The sequence below is a fragment of the Geotrypetes seraphini genome, chromosome 10 (genome assembly GCF_902459505.1).
Source record: "Geotrypetes seraphini chromosome 10, aGeoSer1.1, whole genome shotgun sequence".
NCBI lineage: Eukaryota > Metazoa > Chordata > Amphibia > Gymnophiona > Dermophiidae > Geotrypetes > Geotrypetes seraphini.
In genome coordinates, this window is record NC_047093.1 from 47510741 (window position 1) to 47530289 (window position 19549).

General features: G+C 41.4%; 1 protein-coding gene and 1 long non-coding RNA gene across 5 annotated transcripts in view; one reads left to right on the top strand and one right to left on the bottom strand.

Moving 5' to 3' along the window:
* The window catches only part of LOC117367867, a 36087-nt gene extending 20658 nt beyond the window's left edge, over positions 1-15429 (bottom strand). For 2 of the 4 annotated variants that reach the window (XR_004540870.1, XR_004540869.1), the window contains exons 1-2: positions 15373-15429; positions 12861-13002 (exon numbers count right to left, since the gene is read on the bottom strand). This is a non-coding gene — a long non-coding RNA (uncharacterized LOC117367867). Of the gene's footprint in view, positions 1-12860; positions 13003-14141; positions 14221-14363; positions 14487-15372 lie in introns of those variants that run through there. The other 2 variants (XR_004540871.1, XR_004540872.1) reach the window with 2 other exon arrangements.
* Positions 15060-19549, top strand: part of LOC117367865 (myosin-1B) — a 55317-nt gene continuing 50827 nt past the window's right edge. Inside the window, exon 1 of the mRNA XM_033960905.1 lies at positions 15060-15116. The gene's annotated coding sequence lies outside the window, so the exon portion shown is untranslated. The remainder of the gene's footprint in view (positions 15117-19549) is intronic.

The following is a 19549-nucleotide window of genomic DNA, read 5'->3' on the forward strand; positions in this document are numbered from 1 at the left end:
AGGGATGCCATTCAAAGACTCACATGTTCTTTGTTGAATGTATTTGGAATGATTGTGGCAGATATACATGGGGATCAGTGTTCCCTCTAAGCGGGCGGGTGTTGTGAGCAAACTTTTTTCACCGTGAGCCAAAAATATCGGGCGCCAGCAAGTTATGAGCCAACTCGCCCGATTCTCCTCTCGCCGCCCTGCCATCTGCCGTACGCCTCTTCCGATCGTGCGCTGTGACGAGAAACGTGTGCGCTGCGATGTAATATTTTGTGCGCCAGCGCACGCCAGCGCAGCTTAGCGGGAACACTGGTTCAAATGGTTTTATTTATTTCCCCAAATTTATTTTTGTTATATGCATTGAAAATATTTGATATTGCGTTTAAATCAAAATCTCAATAAACTTGAAACGAGTGCCCGTGAGATTGTGGGAGGGTTAAATACTCAAAACTTAGAAGTTTTTGCTACGCCAGCTTTCTGGTATCTTTACATACAGTGGCGTACCTAGCATATGTAACATCCGGGGCCCATCATTTTTTGGCACCCCCCCCCCATCTGTAAGAAAAACATGATTTTTAGTAACAAACCACACGTCACACATGAGTACCTAGGAAAAGGCAGCATCTTACATATTGCAGTGAGCAGTACATCAATACACCCATTGTAAAACTAAACAAGCCAGACCAGCACAGATCAATCCTACACCGTCAATCCTAACAGAAAACCATGTCTTTCGAACACACAGAACACAGAAAACACCTTCGCCTAGTAAGGAATATGTAATCACAAACTAACCCCTCCCTCTTTTACAAAACTGTAGTGTGGATTTTAGCTACGGAGGTAACAGCTCTGATGCTCATAAAATTCTGAGCATCAGAGCTGCTACCGCTAAAAACGCTTCACAGTTTTGTAAAAGGGGGGATAAAATAAAAATACATAGACAAAGGTTAAATTGAACCAGCAAGAAGCTGGACTCTGCATACAATGCTTCACAGAAACAGTGACACATGTCTCCTAAAGCAATAAATAAATAGAAATTTTTTTCTACCTTTGTCTTCTGTGGTTTCTCCTTTCCTCATCTTCTTGTAACTCTCTTCCTTCCATTCACTGTCTGCCGTCTCTCTTCCCCTATATGGCATCTTCTCTCCTTCTATGCCCCTTCCAGAAACTGTATGCCTCCCCCTTCCATCTCTCCTTTCACCCCATTGGTCTGGCATCTCTCTCCTCGCCTTCCCTCTCCCACACCTCTCCTCATAGTCTGGTATCTCCCCTTCCCTGATTCTCTGGCATCTCTCTCCTTTCCTTTTCTTCCATCTTTCGTTCCCCCTCCATGCTCTCACATCTCCCCCTTCCTTTTCCCTTAGACTGGCATACCTTCCTCCTATGCTCCAAGCCCTGGCATCTCCTTTAATTCCCTCCCTCATCTTCCTTCTCCCTCCAGCTGGGTACCGCAACACTCTTCCCTGCAGCTCTGCACTTCCCCACAATTGCCATGCTTCGGTTCCTCTTCTTCCTTCCTTCCTCCCCCCCCCCCCGCGGGACCCTGCGGCACCATCAACTCTTACTCCCTCTAATGTCGGCCCTGCAGCTCCAGACTTCCTCGCACCTTCTCCCCTCCCCCTTTGGATCGCTATTATTTTAAATGTTATAGCCGCGGAGCTGTATCCATCAGTGGAGATGTCTAACCTCGGCCTGCCCCGGAACTCTTACTGCAGCAGCCGCCCGTCTAGGCAGGAACAGGAAGTCACTGTTGCAGTAAGAGTTCCGGGGCAGGCCGAGGTTAGACATCTCCACTGATGGATACAGCTCCGCGGCTATAACATTTAAAATAATAGCGATCCAAAGGGGGAGGGGAGAAGGTGCGAGGAAGTCTGGAGCTGCAGGGCCGACATTAGAGGGAGTAAGAGTTGATGGTGCCGCAGGGTCCCGCGGGGGGGGGGGGGGGAAGGAAGGAAGGAAGAAGAGGAACCGAAGCATGGCAATTGTGGGGAAGTGCAATCCCCCCAATGCGTCCCCTTACCTTACCTCCCCTTACCTTTGCGACGCGTGTGTGCGCTGTGAAGAGAAACTTTGCGCTGCGATGTAATATTTTGTGCGCGCGCGCAGGCCAACGCACCTTAGCGGGAACACTGGGGATGCCGAAAAGTTCTCAGCCCAACCAACCAACTTCCTAAATTCTGAGTGTTATTTTGCCACTGTAGCTGAAAAGAGTGTTATCTTATTTTGTTATGTGCCAAGTTGCATATCCGCATCATTCTCTTCTTGGTTGGACTGAGAACTTTTCAGCACCCCCTCGTAACTGTATCTTCTGTGGATGTATTGGCATAGGCCAGGGGTAGGCAATTTCGGTCCTCGAGAGCCGGAGCCAGGTCAGGTTTTCAGGATATCCACAATAAATATGCATGAGATAGATTTGTATCTCAAGGAGGCAGTGCATGCAAATCCATCTCATACATATTTATTGTGGATATCCTGAAAACCTGACCTGGCTCCGGCTCTCGAGGACCGGAATTGCCTACCCCTAGCATAGGCTCAAATAATAGATTTACTTGCTACCAGAATTGGAATTTGGGGGAAGTTGATGAAGGTACAAGATCTTAATGGTTGTTGGTCAGAGATAAGTACTTTCTAAGTCCTTACTAGACTCTTCAATGGAAATGCGATGGATGTACATTATGGAAGTCCTGAAAATTGGATGCTTTACCACTAGAAGTGAGAGCCAAATATTTGGAGCAGTCTGGAATTGTGAATAGTCAGTGAGGGGTTGATGGGAACCTCACAGGATTTTTGGAACCCGAGCTCAATGCTGTTTTGTATTTATACTTATGATACTTGAATGAGCTGTTTCTGAGGTCAAATATCCATATATTTCCTGATTAATCTAACAAAAGGGTGTGAGTAATTCTGATTCTTGGCCCCGAGACCAACAAAAGGGTGTGAGTAATTCTGATTCTTGGCCCCGAGACCTAGAGTCCAAGTTTTAGGTGCTAGTCTTTTCTAGCAACATCCTTGTCATAGTTTTGTTATTGTTGAGGGGGGAGGGGGAACGATTTATTCTTTGACATCAAACAGCTTTTAGATTTTCTTGGTGTCAATGGCGAGTTGGATAAGAGCATGGTTTCCACGGTTTTAGGTTCACTGTAAGGGCTGTCTGGGATACGTCGTGTTCTTTTTGACATATGTTTGGTTTAGTGTTTTACTGTTCTTGGTACAAATTAACAGAACCAAAGGGAGAAGGGAGGTCCAACTTTGTCTGCAGTGAAAAAACCAACCAGGAACAGACAAACCAAAACTGTAGATATGTACAACGATGTAGGCAAAATTTATTGTGACAACCGAAATATATCTAAAAACCTTTTTACCAAACAAGGGACCCAACACGGTCCGTGTTTCGGACAACCTTCATCAGGGGTCCATGGTAGAAAAGGGAAGAAAAATATGTCACAAAAAGATATATAGTAGAAAAAAACGGATTATATAAATCGCCGAGGGTCACTGGATAGCGAGATTTTATATTATCCAGTGACCCTCGGCGATTTATATAATCTGTTTTTTTCTACTATATATCTTTTTGTGACATTTTTCTTCCCTTTTCTACCATGGACCCCTGATGAAGGTTGTCCGAAACACAGACCGTGTTGGGTCCCCTGCTTGGTAAAAAGGTTTTTAGATATATTTCGGTTGTCACAATAAATTTTGCCTACATCGTTGTACATATCTGCAGTTTTGGTTTGTTTGTTCTTGGTACAAATTATCCTTAACTTGTGGTCAAGAGTTTAGATTGGGGGGGGGGTTTCTTTAATATTTCCCAGATTCTTGTTTTAGTTTTTCTAAGGGCTCCTTTTACTAAGCTATCTAGCAGTTTTAGTGCGCGCTGCAAAGCCGCGCCTGCTAGATGCTAACGCCTCCATTGAGCTGGCATTAGTTTTTGGCGCATAGCATGGGGTTAGCACGCACGGCAATGTAGCGCATGCTAAAAATGCTAGCGCACCTTAGTAAAAGGAGCCCTAAGTATTGCACATTGTTGTTGTGATTATTGAAATCAGATAAAAATTTAAAATAAGGGTGCTGAAATAATAATAAAAAAAAAGATGTGGAAGTCAGATATAGGAAGAATTTATTTGAATTTAGTGCCGCTCAGGGTACCAACAGATACTGAATACAGGGTTCACATGCTTTCTTGCAAAAGGATCCATATTGTTGATCTTTATGTTAAATAAAAAACAAGTTATTTATTTCCATTTATAAAATTATAATTCTCATAATGAAGGAAGGAAAAGAATAGAATTTCAACAGGAAACATACAGAAGAACATGTAACAAAAAGAAAACAATTCTATGGCTTGGTGCCTACGTTTAGGTGTACTGATGCCAAGCGCTGTGCCAATTTTATAATGCCATCTGTTTGCCACGATGTGCCGCAATGTAGGCGTGGAAACGTGTAGGAGAGGGTCGAAGTACGTCACGCAGAACATAGTTATAGTTTATTATTTGTGTCGCCATCTAAGAAAAGGTACCGGGTCATAGGGCTCCTTTTACAAAGGTGCGCCAGGGCCTTATTGCACGGTAGATTTTCGGCTACTGCACGCTATAGCGTGCGATAATTTTGTGCGTGCGCTAAAAACCCTAGCGCACCTTCGTAAAAGGAGCCTATAGTGCACGCATACTTGAAAAATGAGGCAACAATGGAAGTTGGGTTCTATTTATACAGTAATCAAACATTTATGTTAATTGAAACGGTATATCTCTGGCAAGTGAAGTGATAGAAAGATGTCATCATCTTCTTGATCACTTAGCCAGCTAAATAACTCAATTTCTAAGACTTGGTCCCTTTCCTTGGATTAGGACACATCTATACTCCAGCTTTATCCAAGGCGGAATACACCAGAACATACAGTACATAATTAAACCATAATACAAGAAAACCATTTTAATCAAAACAAAGAATGTCAAAGAGCTGCTTACATCCGGCAGATTAAATGATGTTTCAAAAGTTCTTTAAACTGAAACAAGCCCTTCTGATGTCGGAGTGACACTGGGAGTCTTTTCCATTCTATAGGGCCTGCAAAGGAGAATAAACTCTTCCTTATTGCCTCCAAGTGCAATTGTCATTACAGTAGCCACAGAGCATATTCATAAAGGTCTTGATGGCAAGCCGGAAGAAGTGTCCTGGCATCAGGGGAAGACGTGGGAGAACCTCTTCCCCTTACGGGGTTTGAAACATCTTTTTATCCCCTCCGGCTCTATCCAATCCTGCGTGTCCAGCTTCTGTCGGGGCTCAATTGCAGGAAGACTATGATCCCGGAAGGGATTCTATGGGGCTTCCTGGCGAGGGCAATGAGCCACTAATGGTGGGATAGCTGAAGATTTTGACAGCTAGAGAGAGAGAGAGAATTTACTCCTCTTCCACGGAGGCGTCCTTGGGAGACATTTGGTCACTCCTTCAGCAGCTGGAGACTTCATTGGGCAAAACAACTGAGAAGGTAATTAACATTAATACCAAGTTGGATAATCTTACTAAAACTGTTGACTCAATGAAATTGGAATTCTGAACCCAAACTAAACAAATGCAGGACGATATAAAACACTTGCAAACATTTAAGAATGCAGCTATTAAAAATAGCCCCTTCATTCATAGGAAATTAGAACAAATTGAAAACTATAATCGGAGATTGACCCTTCGTATTTTGAATTTTCCACTTTCTCCTGGAACTCCACCTATGGTCTTTTTGAAAAGATATTTCATCGAAAATTTGAATATTTTCTCTGACAACATTCCTCCAGTACATAAGATATATTATCTTCCAAATAAAAAGATACCTCAAAAAGAGTCGGATAGCCAAAATGAAGGAGAGAACCAGATTGATTTTGGGAATGTGACTGAATTTTTGGAACAAACTTGGAATGCAGATACAGAGAGAGCTACTCTTCTAATTTCTTTTGTGTTTGAGCAAGACTTAAATATGGTATTAAGACTATATTTTAAGAATTCTCAAAAATTATTTGGAGAACAACGGATTTGGATGTACCCAGACGTTTCTAAAGTTACTCAAGAGCGAAGAAAGGATTTCCTCTCTGCGTAAAGAGACTCTTAAATTGGGGGCTACGTTTCTTTTAGCTTATCCCTGCAAATGTTTGGTGAGGTATTTGGGAATTAAGTATACCTTTTTTTCTCCAGACCATTTGAGGGAGTTCCTGAAAGTCAAAAAGATCATCAAGGACTGATTAAGTGATGGATTATTAGCTAGATAGTAACCGGTTTCACACTAAGCTTTTTCTTTTGAATTTATTACCACTTTAATATCTCCATTACAAAGGATTTCCACAGCCCTCATAATTGTGGTCTAAGAAAGGGATAAGTAATATTTCTGCATTTGATTTTTGGTTAACTTGATAAAAAAGTGTTTCTTTCCTGTGTTACATGGAACAAGATTATTCTTGTGAATTGAAGTGAAAATTCAATAAAAAATAAAATAATAATAAAAAAAATGTCTTGATGGTATATACTGTAAAATCTTAAACTGTTCTGCTAATACTTTGGAGCCTGCTGCTTGTGACTTAAATAAGGCATTAGTAACAAATTGTACTTCACATGATATTCCACAAATATACAACAAAAAAACGCCAAGGTCCATCCAGATTAACGACTATCGGATAACCTTTACAGTTGGGCCCGACACAGGCCATGTTTCAGGGAATAATGCCTGCCTCAGGGATCAAAGTGATTCAGAGGGGAAAGAGGCTGTTGCAAGCAACAGGTAAGGAGAAGTTGCTCGCGCTAACAAGGAACGGGTGAGGATAGGGATGGTGTGAGCGGGATATAGTGTGGCGGGGTGCCAGCGCCCCCAGCAACATGGCACCTGGGGTGGTCCGCCCTCCCTTACTTCGCCACTGAAGGCATCAAATTGCCTTGGAAACATCTACTGCACAATAAATCCAGCGGTGCGGTAACAAAACATGTTTCAGCTGCCCACCATGGGTAGGGGCAAGAGCTGGGTGTGACATTGAGGGCGGGCCAGCTGTGACAGCTAGTGCACAGGTCAACACTGCAGTGCACACTACCTAGTCATGACTGCCGAGTTTGACTGCACTGCTTTCATCCAATGTTACCAAGCCTATACTCATTCTGCAACTATGTCTTACCCTAAATGTCACGTACCCTCCTGGAAATGTCCAGCTTCTTCTTATGTAATCCGCTTTGAACCGCAAGGTACAAGCGGAATAGAAATCACAAATGTAATGTAATGTAATGTAATGTACTGCCACCTCAAGAGGTAATGCAGTGCCTGCATGGCATGCATCCACCCTGTGTGGTAAATGCAGGCCAGATGTTGGGCATGCCTCCACAGGTTCATTTTTTTTTTTTTTTGCTGTTAAATTGGGGTACATGCAAAAACCCTACGGCACGTTAGTAAATGGGACCCTCTGTATTTCTATAAACATTCAGAAGAGAATGAGAGGGCTGGTCACAAAATATCACACAGATATATGGGTAGAATGTATGCGGCTGTGACATTTTTGAGTCGAGTCACCATCATCGAGGGTTTTTAACATTTTTTTTATTTTGAGCTTTTTCAATAACGACCAAGTAATCGCCTTGTACATCAGTTAGAATAATAACAAAAGAAAGGAAACCCCCCCCCACTCAATTTATATGAAACACAACATTTATTATGCACCCCTATTCCCCCTTTCCCCCCCCCCCAATTCATGTTTGCATGTTTGCCATTTGTTTTCCCTATTTGTATTTCCAGTAGGCTGGCTGTCACTGCCTGAGGGTCCTTTTATAGGTCCTCTCCAGCATGTGACACTCTCCCTCCAATCACTGGAATCCTGTCAAGTGCTGGCTTCATTACTTGTAGTGACATGCAGCGGCCTTAGTGGTACTCTTTCTTTGACCTTGGTTTTTTCGGTCTTCTTCTTGCTCCTACCTCCCTTCAAGGCAGAAACCTCCATTGCTCCATTGCTCTGAGCATGCAGCACTACTATGCCCCTCTCCTCCAGAAGAGCAGAATCTTTTAAGCCCAACCTCTCTCCCCTTTTGTCCAATTCCTTTACACCCAATTTCATTACTTTCTCAATTCATTCAACACATAGCTCCACCCATTCTTCAGACACTATATCAGCTTTGCAATATTGTCAACCCATCAGCACCTGTGAATAGCCTTACTTGTATTTAAAACAATTACTTCTAATGAACCACAATTTATTAATCGTCTTCTAATTCCACTTACTTCAAATCGTTCTCTCTGGTCTAACGCTCAAGAATTATTAATGGTCCCATCTTTAAAAATAATAGGGACCAGACGCCATGATATCTTCTCAGTTAAGGCTCCACTTATATGGAATACCCTTCCTTTATACACCAGAAACATTAAAGATCTTAACCTATTCAAAACCAACTTAAAAACATTCCTCTTTAAAGCTTCATTTAGCCTCTAAAATTTTTCCTTTTTCAAGATCACTTACAACTTCAGTATTTTAACCCAACCCTAGTGTTTTACCCCTCCCCTGCCTACGTTCTTTTTTCTTCTTTTAAGATATAAAATATTGTAACTTTTTTCCCTTACGTTTTTACCAAAGTATTCCAGTTTTGTCCTTAATGTTTGTATTGTCAGTTTAATATTCCCCTGTTTACTTATTTAATGTATTAATGTTAATCTAAATTTAATGTTTTATCCCAATCATATATTTATGTAATTCGCTTAGAAATATTAAGCGAACCATCAAATTTAAATAAAACTTGAAACTTGACTTGAAACTTGAATGTTCAGTTCAAAAACTTTGTCCTGGGACAGGACTTCTTGATTCACCTTCTGCATGTCATAGTAAACTGTCCATACTAATTTAGCAATAAACAGCTGAAATTCAGGAAAAACAGAGTCTCCCTTGGGGCTGCTGGTTTAACTGTGTGAATGGCAATGCATATGTATTCATTATGAGATCAGCATAACATTAATTTGCTATTACAAAAAGTACTCCATTAGTAAGGGAGGCAAAACGTAACAGGAAGCACAAGAGAAGAATTAACAGATCCCATGCTAGTATACCCCAAAACACCAGCACACTCTCAAAGAAAGAATTTTAAACCCCGAGTTAAATACTCAAGAGGATACAGACAGTGTTATTTTGCCAATGTGCTATTTTACTTTGCTTCCTCATTCCTAAAGGCATTCTCCTAGAAACCAGAAAGGTAGTTAAGTGACAGTGACCAGGATCAAAAAATTAGGTTTTACGGATTGAAAATATTTCTTCTCGAAATATTTATTATGTAACTTTTCCCCTTTTATCATTATGTGTCTTTGTGTTTGTTTGTTTATGAGTCTGTTTTTTTATCTTGTACTTGATATTATTAATATGTTTTTTTTAAATGCTTATGTTTGTCTTAAAATGCTTATGTGTTTGTCTGCTCATGAGTCTGTTTTTTTATCTTGTACTTGATATTATTAATATGTTTTTTAAATGCTTATGTATCTTATTGTAAATCGCTTAGTAAATTATGGATAAGCGATTCATCAAATGAATAAATAAACATAAACATAATTACACAGAAAATTTAAGAAAAAATACACCAAGTCTCGAGAAGAAACTACCTTCGGCTTTGTGCCTCTCTAGAAACATCTGGAAGCATCTGGAAGCATGTCAGACTACTGTAAACCATGGGTGAATCTCTTAATAAAGATGGTTAATAAATCCCAATCATTAAGGCCAAGCACAGTAGAGGTTTCTACCATAGCCCGAGGTGCTAAATACTCCAACGATGCTCCGACACTCATAGGAATTTTATAAGTGTCAGAGCAGCATCGGAGCATTGAGTGCTCTGGGTCGTGGTAGAAACCTCTACAACTGCTTTGTAAAGGTGGGGGGGGGAGGGGGAGAGGGGGGCTTTAAACGCACACATTCATTATTGTGAAATTTAGAAATAACTTATCCTGATTACTGAAATAGATTTTCACAAGCCATTCTTTATCACATATTAGAGTAAACACCACTACGAAAGTAGTGGGGGGGCTGCCTGATTACTGGCAGAAGTTTCTAATAAAGTAATCACATTTAAGATATCTAGTTTGAGGGTATCACTTCCTTGAATAGACCAATCTCTCTTCTTAAAGGTAGATAACGTATTCTCAAAAGGGAAGAAAAATTGTTCTGCAGAATACTCAAAACGTCAAGTAGATAGGCTTTGCAGAAATCCTCTGTAGTCAAGGAAAATTTAACAACCAAAGGTTGGTACTGTTAATAGAAGTCCTCCACAGTTTCCATTTTCAGTCTTGATGCAGAGATATATATTTAATCACTACAGTTTGAGAATCCTGAGGCATAACCGATGATTGCTCTGCAGCATCCAATCTAGAATTCACTTGGTTCAAATGTTTGCTATATTTAGCAGCTTATATCTTCCTATATGGCTTCCAGAGTCACTACTATAACTGCCGGTCTAGCCATAAGATAATTAGTAAAGAAAAAAATGGAGAGTCCCTTGATAATCTCACCCAGCTGGATAGCACTTTGCAGAGTGGACTGAGCCAACAGTTGAGCCTCTCGTAGCTCCAGGAGCTTTCTACCAAGAGACCTTCTCTCCATGGCAAGGTTACCTCCTCCAATCCAGCCTTTGCTGAGCCTCTGGTATTTCCATTTCCTATCACTCCAGCATCTGCTTAAATTTCAAGCTGCAGCTGTAACTGTAAGCTCTGAACTTGGACTGCAGTGAGGACTCTCTCACTCTCCAATCCAAGCTCAAGAGTCATAGCAAGCTTGAAAGATGAGTCCAGCATCTCGATATCATCCATGTCTAAGATGGGCTAGTCTTTTGATAATGCAGCTGAAGTTCCAGTACAATACAGAAAAGTATCCCTGGGTTCAACAGCCAGAAAAGACATCGGCTGAGAAGACTGGGCCTGAGTTCCTGCCCTTGCACTTCCCCATTAAAGGTCATCTTCAAGAAAAAATAAGCAGTGTGCTGACAGATTTCAGCATGCAGGTGCCACCTTAACTCCGCCTTCAATCATCAAGGTTTTAAATGGTGTTTCTCACATCTCCATAATTTTCCTCTCTCCCTATCCCAAAGTATGTATTGAAAACAGTTTTCATTCAAATCATATTTTGAACAACTTACAACTAGAAAGCTGGAAAATCATAATTTAATTTAAAAAATCAAGAATACATTTTAAAACAAAAAACCCAAGTCCTCTCAATAATAATTTTTTTTTAAATGCAAATGTTTGATGACATCATGCTTAAGGATGAAATACAGATATGATGTCATCAACAATCCCTTACTTCCATTCTGATCATGTGAGCTTAGCTTCCTCATTCCTAAAGTCTCAGCATATTTCATTCTCTCCTTCTCTCCAAAACTAGAACTTGTGTGTATTGAACCCTTTTATGTTGTATTAACCTGTCAATACAATCAGTAAGAAATATGTCACTTCATTGACTCTCTGTCCATTTTTACATACAGTTTAAACTCCTCTTAGTGACCTACAAGTGTATCCACTCCACATACAGTATCTCCCCCCTCCACCAGGCACGCCACTCATCCGATAAGTCTCTCTTATCTGTACCCTTGTCCTCTACAGCCAACTCCAGACTCTGTCCCTTCTACTTTGCGGTACCGTATGCCTGGATCAAACTGCCTGACTCGGTACATCAACCTCCATCTCTGGCAGTATTCAAATCCAGACTCAAAGCCCACTTCTTTGAAGCTGCTTTCAATTCCAAACTCCAACCCATCTGCTAACACCAACATCCATGTTATCATTCCCTCTGTAATTCCCCCACCTGAGCACTTGTTTTGCTGTACAGTGCTGCAAATGTCTAGTAGCGCTTTAGAACTACAGTGGTGCCTCACACAACGAACTTAATTCGTTCCAGGAGCAAGTTTGTTATGCGAAAAGTTCGTTATGTGAAACGCATTTTCCCATAACAATACATGTAAAAAAAAATAATTCGTTCTGTAGCATAAAATATGCTAAGATGACATAAAAAAAGATAAATTTACCTTGTTAGAGCTGTTAGCATGATATAGAGGGGATATATGTGAAGGGGAGGGGAGACAGGGGTTTTGTTGATCCTTGCTGTGTATTATAATCACCCCCCACATACTCCCCAGTACCTTTTTTAATTCCTCCCATCTTTCCCAGCCAGTGGCGTACAGGCCAGAAGCGCAGAGATCAGGAGCAATTCCTCTGCACGCCTGTGTGGGCCCATGCCGATCTCCGAATGGCTGCAGTTAGTTCTTGTGAGTCCCGCGAGAGCTGGCTGCAGTTAGTTCTTGTGAGTCCCGCGAGAGCTGACTGCAGTCATTCAGAGATCAGCGCAGGCCCAGGCGGCGGGGGGGAGGTTTAAAAATATGCGGTGGCGGCGGGGGGAGGTTTAAACATATGCGGTGGCGGCGGGGGGAGGTTTAAAAATATGCGGTGGCGGCGGGGGGAGGTTTAAAATATGTAGCGCCAGTTAAGCGATGCAGCTCGGGCGACTTCGTTGTGTGAAACGAAGTCCGTTGTACGGATCAAGACAAGAAGTTCGTTGTGCGCAGCGTTCGCTGTGCGAGGCGGCCGTTATGCGAGGCACCACTGTAAATAGTAATAGATGTGCATAACTCGAGAGAAATTGTCAGAATATAGAAGCTGGTGATATAACCCAAAGAGACCCAATCATTGTACTCAGCTTGAAACCGTTCTTTTCAGTTGCTACATTTTCTGTTCATGCTCGTGCTCTAAAAGTTTGCCATATCATTGTTTCTCTGATTTGAAAAAAATAAAATAAAAAGGGAGATTTTCATTTCCTAGGATGCAGTCCAACACCTAATTATGCATACCCTGATATAATAGTCAATTAAAACCTGCCAAACAATCCCCCCAAAATACATACTAGATAAGAGCACCGATGGTTTCCAGCTCTGCAGTTGAATGTAACGCGAGAAGTCTCCAAGTGATTCCCTATCAGTGATTTTTTTCTAGGTCCTGATCTCTGTAATCCATGGGTGAGCAGCGTTTACGTTATAGATTGGCACCTAGAAAGTGCAGAAAAGTATATGCAAAATACAAAGTCTGTAACTGTACTTTTCCCTTCCAAAGAAATCATATAGATATATTCTATAGGACAACTTATCTCTCTTTTTTTTTTAAATATATTTTTTATTGAAAATTTTCATATTACAAACATACACGCCAAACAGAACAACAGTATAAAGTCAACAGCAGACAACTCAAGGACCACCGTGTTGATCCTTCACGGAAGCCTAACAGACCCAACCCCCCTCCGCCCCCCCCTCCCTGCCCAGAAGATCCACCCGACCCAACCCCCCCCCCACACACACACACACACACTTCCCCCCCACCCCAGCACTCCAGTGTCTAAAGTTCAGGAGAGAACTTCCCACACAGGGGCCCAGATTCTCTTAAATTTCCGCCAGGGACCAGGGCCACCCTTACGTACATCCAAGTATTCAAATTTTAATAAAGTAAACAGTTCATTTCTCTACATCGTTACCGTGGGCGCCTCAGGTTGACGCCACAACACAAGGATTAATTTTTTGGCCAATAAGGATGCTTTGTGTAACAGCAAGTTACCCCCTCTAGACAAGCCCAATATAATATCTTGGGAAAAACCCAAAACATCCTCCCGCAGAGGAATCGGCTTACTCAATATAGTTTGTAAATACAGAGCAACAAAAGACCAAAAGGTCTGAAGTCGGTCACAGGACCAAAACACTTATCTTTCTTTAAGAAGAACATGTAAGGAAACATCTACTTTCACTATCCAGATCATTATCAAACATCTACTTTCATTATCAAACATCTACTTTCACTATCCAGATCATTAACAGTATTGAATAAATACAGCCATCCTATGCTTTCTAATATACTAGAGAACATTACAAACTAAAGAAAAAAAAGCAGCCTGTAAATCAAATCAAAATCCTTTCCAGTGCTAGCATTCTGTAAAGTTCAAATCTCTTCGCTGCACTTAGATCAATCAGACAGAATATCCCAGGCATTCATAGTCCTCTTCTATAACATCATTAGTAAATCCATAAATCTGTTCTATATTTCCTTGCTTTGATTCCACCGAATGGCTCACTGCCCTGCAGGCTCTGTACTCCTACCACTAATACATAAGAAAAAAACTGTGCCCATCAGACTCACTGACCGACATTTAAATCATCTATTTTAAGAATATAATTGTTAGTCTACATCTGAGTGGGCAGGGTGATTCCTCAAAGACTGCATTATAAGGAAACTCTTAACAAGTCACCTTCCATCTTATTTATAGTAAAACTGATGGATATGCTTGACTTGAAATAAAATATTTCTAAATATATCCAGTCACAGTTCATGGAAATGGCAGTAGGATTGCCCAAACTCTATTCACCAAATAAAGAGAGAGGTGTCACATGTTCTCTGAGGGCATCACTTGATCCTATAAAAGTCCTGCCCAGCACTGACTTCTTTTCATCCTTCCTGTCCAAGGTAAGTGTGAGGAGCCTGAATACATTTATGATGCTAGAGCCACTGTCCGACACTGAGATGGAAATGGCTGAGCCAATTTTAGGTTGACTGCTCAAACTTGACAGATACTCCTCTTTAGACTTTACTTTTTGGACATTACTGGTTCACCCTATAGCCACTCTGAAGATACCTTTACATGTAACCACACCTCATTTTGGGTACTAGCTTTGAAAAAACATTCTGTATGCATTACTGAAGGTCGCTTGTAGTGAAAAGGGGCTTTACATAACATAAAATTTTATTTGTATACCGTAATACACCATGATGTTCCAACCGGTTAACAGGGGTTAGATAGGGGATCGTACATAAGAGGTGAGGGTAAGAGACTTTACATAACATAACATAAAAATTTGTATAACGCAATACCTTCTATGCGGTTTACAATTCAAAGAGACAGAGCAATTTCAGCGATGTGCAAATCTTATTCTTATAAAAATTTATCAAATAAGTAAGTTTTCCTAAAGTTTTCCTAAAGTATTGATAGGATGCAGCATTAGCAATTAAATGATTAAACTCCTTATCTCTTATTGCTGCTTGAGATGAAAATAATCTATGTATTTTACAGTGCTGGTCAGCTCCAGGCTTGCAGGAGACTCTTCACCTGGCATCATAAAAGGTAAGATACAGACAATTCACAGCGACGAGCAGTACAATAACCAAATCTATAGACAGAACCATGCTTCTCAATTCGTGCAAACACTCCATTGTATATTTTCTAAATTAATTATCTGATGGAGTTCTATGGCAGTCATAGAGCCTTCCCCCAAAGAGATTAAAGACAACTGGTCCTTAATTATTCCATAATTACACAGACTCACTGTAGAACTTGATATAAGATGTACAATATCAGGCGGGTATGAAACTGTTCTTACCTTTTCTTTCTCATAGCTGGTCTTCCCTAGTTGGTGCGTTCTACAGATTAAAAAAAAAAAAAAAAAGCAGTTAACAAAAAACTTTTTTTAGAAAAGGAATAAAGACTTTCTTTTTAGAAGAAAATATATATTTTTTCAAATTCGAGTCCAAGTAGCCCTAAGGAAACAGTCAAGTATCAACGGTGAATACGCCAGTTTTATCCAAAGAACAAATGTAATAACTTTTCAAAAACATTTTCAGCACTGGTTTTGTCTTTCCAGGACTGCAACCAGGCTGTTTTTGATTTGTGCTTATTTTCTAGATGATATGGCTGTTTTGTAAACCGATGTGCGGTTCTGTGGCTTGAGATCAGATGAACTGCACAGCATCGCATGTCTCAGATCCCTGCACTCGGGTTCCCTTTGCTGCTAAGCAGGCACTCTGTGATACTCTGGAGAGACAGCTGATGCATTCCAACATTCTCCTTGGGAGAATCACACCATTATCACATTGCAGGGCTCCTTACTGGATAAAATATGAAACGCTGTTCATTCTAAGACACAATTTCATCTGTGGACCAGCAAGCAATGAAAGAACATGAGCTTCGATGAAATTTACACCTGAACGTAATTTGATGAATAGGCCTGCTTAAAAAAGTACAGAAGTTCAAGATAAAAAGCAAAAAAAAAAAAAGAGGGGGAAGATTTTGGGGGGGTTCCTTCTAGTATTTTTTAATGAATGCAAAGAAGCCTAGATGTAACTCAGTGCATCAGTGCTGGCACAGGGAATATCTCTATTACAGCTCTTTAACCTTTTATACATAGAATTCCAATTCTCTGTGTGGATACTACTACTACTATTAATTATTTCTATAGCGCTACCAGACGCACGCAGCACTGCACAGAGTCACAAAAAGTAAGAAAACAGTCCCTGCTCGAAAGAGCTTACAATCTAAACAGGCAAGACAGACAAACAGGATGTCATGGATACAGTTAAGGGGAATAGTTAATCAGCGGGCTGGGTTGGAGGGCAGAAGGAGTACAGGACAATCAAGCCATTGTGACATCACTGATAAGGTTGGCTCTTATTGGTGGAACGAGGCATTGTGACATCACAATTTCAGCTCAGCTTCCCAAAGACTGAAACAGGATGTCATGGATACAGTTAAGGGGAATGGTTAATCAGTGGGCTGGGTTGGAGGGCAGAAGAGTAGAGTTAAGGATTGAAAGCTATATCAAAAAGGTGGGGATTCAGTCTGCTTAGCTTGAGGATACACTATGGAGGAAATTCTATAAATGGCGGCCAGAATTCAGCATCAGAAAAAAATGACACTAAGGCCTAGGTTCTATAAACAACAGTGGAAGTGCCAAGATCGGTGCACCTAGCCAAACTAGGCACCTAACTTATCCACACACACCCCCACCCACCCTCCTTTTACAAAACAACGCTATTGTTTTTTTATCATTTTTCACGGCAGTAACAGCTCTGACGCTCATAGAATTCCCATGAGAATTGGAGCTGTTACCGGCATGGTCGGAACTAAAAAAACACTAGCGTGATTTTGTAAAAGTGTGGGGTTAATTTTTTTATTATTTGACCTAATCGGCGATGATAAAAAGTGCCCTTAAAAACCAATTTAAAAATTATTTAGAAAATGAATTTGCTGGTAGGTGCCTACCAATTTGAGGTAAACATCTACACCAAAGCACCTACTGGCAAGTAGGCATGGTTGGGGTGGATTTGGGGCAGTTTTAGGGTGGGAATTTGGGATGGAATGGCTTAGGCATCGGTAGGCGCCAACCGTAGGCACACTTATTTAGGTCAAGGGAACCCTGGCCTAAATGGCAGTGCACCTAAGGATCCAGTGCCTACCAAAGTCTAAGAACTAGTGGCATAGTAAGGGACGTGCGAGGGGGGCGGTCTTCCTTGGGACACCAGCCTCCCCCCTTCCTATTCCTCCCCCTGCCGCGTGCGTGCCCCCTCCTCATACCTTGTTAACTTCATCGCGAGCAGTGGCAAACTTGCCGCCTGCGTTGGCTTCTGCACTTTCTCTGACGTCATTTCCATCACTTCCGTCAGAGAGAGTTCCAAAGCCGACGCAGGCAGCAAGTTCTTCGCCACTCGCGCCGTAGTTAAAAAAAAAAAAAGGTATGGGGAAGGGGCGCAGACATGGGGCGGGGAAGAGGGCAGGAGAGGGGCGCCACCACCGCGGGCACCCTCGCTACATCACTGCTAAGAACATTTAGATGCTGCTAGATGTGATTCTATAAACAGCGCCTAAGGGATGATTGACAACCATGTCAAAGGACACCTAGGACTTAGACGTTGTTCATAGAATCAGGCCCTAGATGCTGAGTCCTGTGTTTTGCTTTGAGTGCTAGACTTACACCTGCTGAAACCTGATGTAAATGCTGATGCTTAAATTAGGCACGCTTACCCAGTATTCTATATGAGCATAACTTTTTGAAACGCCCCTGATATGCCTGTGCCCCTCCCTTAGCCACGCCGTCTTTCCAGATACGCACTGTGGGAGTTAGGCACCCAGCCATAGAATAGTATGCCAAATATAGAATCTGAAGGTAAAGACTCATGTCCACTTATGAAGAAGGGACAGGCAATGTCTAGCCAACAGTCTGCTGAACAACGTAGAAGTTTAATTTTTAAAACATTGACAAAGATGATCTAATTTGCTCAATGTTTAAAAAAAATTGATCTCTTGTTTAAAAAACCCCCCACAACTCTAAAGACTAAAAATTGATCTGTCCAGGCTTCTCTGTAGATGTGAAACCTTTCATTGGCCAATATATACATTATGCAGGGATGACCGTCTATCTGATCCTGTGCATTTGCATCAACCGTCTCTTGCTGTTCTGCTGAGGCATTTCCAATTTGCGCTTAAACTTCCAATCAAGAAATTCTATACAAAGGATCTACGTCAAAAATATTAGTTAAGAAAGCATTTGCAATTTATGTAGACAGGGTTTTAGGTTGCAGGTCTTTGAGCTGATTTAGTCTGAACATATTTTTATGAGATTCAAGGAAGGACATTAAATTGTTTTGTAAGTGAACCCAGCGAGAAATGACTCCTTCCATTGATCAGATATCCATATAGTAGGTAGTAGGGACTGAAATCTTAATGCTCCGACTTTAAGGATACACGCTCCCTTTCTCTTTCATACAGTGACAGTTCCGCAACTCTTGGTAGAATAGCTCTGCCACATTGGAAAATAACTTGGCATGAGAAAGTACTGTGTAGGCTATGAGCCACATGACTTCACTATGCCATCAAACAGAAGGAAGAGGTATGGCAAGTGTTTCAAGCAATGAGCTGAAATCCAGAGAAACCAGGATTCAAATCAAGATTCTCTCACTGACACCTTTTGCAACCGTGGCCAACTCACTTTGTTTATTCTTGCCTAGTGGTATGGAGGCCAAAATTACTATTTTTAAAATTTAATATCCCATGATGTTTACAGGGGGGGGGTATTTTATTTTATTTGGGCAATGTCTTCAATGTCTCCAATTACTGGGCAGCGATGCACCCAGTTGTTTAGTAATGCACCCTGTTGCTCAAATAGGGGCACTTTCAGTAAATGCACTCAAAATTTGGTACTAAGTGCCAGTGGTGAAGTAGGAGACAGGGACGGAGCACCCAAGGCACAGTCTTGGTAGGGGCGCCGGCACTTCTCTGCCCCCCACACCATGTTTGTATCCTCCATCGGAGCCATGGCATTTCATTTTAATTTGATATAGGGTGGTGAATATGCATGAGATAGATTTGCATCTCAAGGAGGCAGTGCATTCATATCCATCTCATACATATTCATTGTGGATATCCTGAAAACCTGACCTGGCTCCGGCTCTCGAAGGCCGGAAATGCCTACCCCTGGCCTATGGAGTCCTGCACTGCAGTAGTCATCTCTTTTAACAAACAAGCAGACAGTGGAGACTTTCAAAACGCAAGTGTTACTCGTTTATTTCAGAACTCTGCTTTATGTGTGTGGTGGCTCGACAGGCATGTGTTTCGGCCTAACTGGCCTGCCTCAGGAGCCTTATTTTTAGCATACTATGTTTTGCAGAGTGCAGCGTATCACAGGTGAGAATAACTTCTCAAAGGTCACTCTTTAGAGTTAATTCAAGCTAGGTAATCCATAATTGCTAGAAAGTAAAAGCTGATGATACGCTGCATTCTGCAAA